The sequence below is a fragment of the Vigna radiata genome, chromosome 11 (genome assembly GCF_000741045.1).
Source record: "Vigna radiata var. radiata cultivar VC1973A chromosome 11, Vradiata_ver6, whole genome shotgun sequence".
In the NCBI taxonomy this organism is placed as follows: Eukaryota; Viridiplantae; Streptophyta; class Magnoliopsida; order Fabales; family Fabaceae; genus Vigna; species Vigna radiata.
The window spans coordinates 5272187-5275596 of NC_028361.1; positions in this window are offsets into that span (position 1 = coordinate 5272187).

The following is a 3410-nucleotide window of genomic DNA, read 5'->3' on the forward strand; positions in this document are numbered from 1 at the left end:
GAGAAAACTTTCCGAAAGGTCACCCATCCTATAATTACTCTAGCCTAAGCATGCTTAACCATGGAGTTCTTATGAGTTAGGCTACGGAAAAGCAAATGCATTTGTTAATATGAGTAGCCAAATCAATTCTTTTAAGCTATCCTTCAACTGTATAGTCTCGTACCTATACAGTCTCTAGATCCCTCTCATTCTGGTGTATGTTCGATTCGTCCACGTGTCCCTTCCACTGGAAGCCTGCCAGGAGCCGCTCCTTGTCCATGCCTCTTGCACCGACGATCACTCCCCGTCCTCGTCAGTACTCGGGTGTTGTTGGAAGTCCCACATCGACTAGAGATGAGGCCATTTAAGTGTATATAAGTGGGTGCAAACCTCACCCTACAAGCCGGTTTTGTGGGGTTGAGTTAGGCTTAAAGTCCACTTCTAACATGGTATCAGAGCCATGACTGGAACCCATCCTAGCGATTTCTGTTGTCGTTGGGCATATTGATCCACCCGCTATCGGGCCGCTATCGGATCACCCATTAAAAAGTCTAATCCCACGCTCGAGATGTATATACCTCGGCGTGAGGGGGGTGTGTTGGAAGTCTCACATCGACTAGAGATGAGGCCATTTAAGTGTATATAAGTGGGTGCAAACCTCACCCTACAAGCCGGTTTTGTGGGGTTGAGTTAGGCTTAAAGTTCACTTCTAACAGGTGTCACATGCCCACCAAATGTATATAAGTGGGTGCAAACCTCACCCTACAAGCCGGTTTTGTGGGGTTGAGTTAGGCTTAAAGTTCACTTCTAACAGGTGTCACATGCCCACCAGCTTCTGCATGGTTCGTCCGCCAGAGCGTTACATTTTGCACTCTATACCCACCGACGATCACTCTCTATTCTCATCATTGCCCATATGTCACACAGAACATTCTTATAATTCAAAATATACACATTTATAAATCATGAAATATTACTATCACGCAACCAGATGTAAGATTCATAATATATGTGTTGATAAAGAAAAGACTGACGAGTTGAGCGAAAAATGCTTATCATTCAAAATATACACATTTATAAATCATGAAATATAATGATCACGCAGCCAAGTATGAGGTTTATAATGTATGTGCTCATAAAAAAAACTAATGTATGTTTTTTAATTCATATTGCAAACATTAATTACTACTCAATGAAGGAGTTTCTTTCTGCACTTCCAATTCCAAATTTCAATGTGATTCCAATATATATATATATATATATAATATAATATAAAATAAATTAGGTAAGCAATAATTTTCAAATTATTTACTATCACATAGTCTTATATTTACTTACACTCTTGCATTCTCAAGTCATTTTTGAATAAATGTGTTTTTTATCTATTTAGGTTTCTTCTTATTTTAACAGCGTTAGTTGTTTCTCCTTTATCTTATTTTAGTTCATTTTATCTCGTTTATTTTTGTTTATCTTTGTTTAGGTGCACGTATTGTATTTTTGTGTGTTGATTATAGTATTCGTACAACGTCATTTTTAATTTGATATTTATTTTTATTATATTTTGCATGCATTTTAAAATCGAGTTTAAAAAATTCATGACATTTTGAAATTTTGTTTAAAAAACTTATGGAAACTTGATTTAGGAAATTTAACAAATTTCGAAATTTAATCGAAATTCTAGGAAACTCATTGAATTTCAAATTTAGTGAAGGTTTTTTCTAGATTTTGAAATTTGGTATTGATTTAAATTTTTTTTATTGGTTTATTTGTTTTGCTTTATAAATTTGTTAATGTCCAATTATTATTATTGTTCAAAAAGTGAGATATTGAATGGTGGTGTTATGTTATAGGTAATTATAGTCTAAAATGAAAGATTATGTTTTAAGTTTGATAAATTCACAGATAAATTTCAGTTTCATGTCAGATTTTTCTTCTTTTACAAGTTAAATGTACAAGAGAAATTACACAGATAACTTTGCAACTAATCAAATTTTCCTCACTGGTTATGAGTCAATTCAATGGATTCGAAATCTGATAGTCAATTCTAATCTGATATTCTTTTATCGAATAAAATTTGTTTAATACTTTATGGATTTGGGATAATATTGGATTTCAAAATTCGAATAAAAAGTTCTTTGAATTTCAAAATATAGTAATCAACTTCAATTTGATATTTCTTTAATTAGATTTTAAAATTTGATACATTCTTTAATCGAATTTTAAAATTTGACATTCAATTATAAATCTTCAATTCCTTTCCTACCTACATTCGATTACAAATTTAGTGTAAACATTTATAAATTTATAAATTTCATAAATGAATGTGCACCTTGTTTAAGTGGCATGAATTGCTTGAATGTTGAAGGTGGATTATTGTGTACTACGGTGGTGAGAGATGTGGTGAAAGGGTGAGGGAGAGGAATAAGACTTCTTTGTGGGTGAGTGGTGTGGCACTGGGATGAGGAGAAAGTGAGTGGGGGTAAATATAAGGGAAGAGAAAATTTTCTTTACCCTAATTAGAAGGTCAGGTAAGAGATTTAGAAAATTTTGGAGTTGCATAAAGAATACTTGGAGGTGAAGGAAGAAAACCCTTTGATGAATTGAAGTTAGTCCAAGTATGGAACTTTGGCCCACAATCTGAAATGGGCTGGTTTATCGATTTTGGACCTCAAGGCCCAGTCAGTGATTCGTTATAAATCTAGACGCTAGTGTTTAACAAATCCCTCTTTTCTCAGTCCTCCACGATGATAGCCATGGCACCCAAATCCTACCATGCAAATGAACCCTACCCACCATTATGGATAACCCACGTGGCATCACCAAAACAAACACACCATCTCTCCGGCACTAACTTGTACACGTGTAATTATTACCTTAAGATTTTGTTTTGTAATATTTGATTTGGGAAACATAGCAACACTGTCTTTCGGCCTTAATTCACCCACTTACATTTTTGAGATACGACAGTATCATAACGCGTGACCTTATCCTACATTGTCTCATCTCCTTTTGCGCTTGCCCTATCTGTTTCAAATTCTCACCTTCACGTATTTCCTTAAAAGTCTGCATATATAGAATATATGTCCACATGCATGTGTTCCACGCATTTGCAGTAAACAGAAGAAAAGTCTTACATGACTTCCTCCGTTACCGTGGGCCGAGCTACCTTCTTTCATTTCTTTTTTCTTTTCGTTTCTCTCTTCAGTTCTAAAACAAGCAATCTAAGGACTTTTTATTTTTCCAAATGCAAACTGCGCACACAAAAAACATATAAAACTTATATTGCTTCGTCAGGGCGTCACTGATCCCGATTTAGTTTTATACTGCTAGCTTATCTACTCCAAATTTACTTCTTCTTTCTTCCTATTGAAGTCAAGTAAGTTCACTATATTATAATGTTCGTTCACGTTATAATATAGTTGAATTGAAGT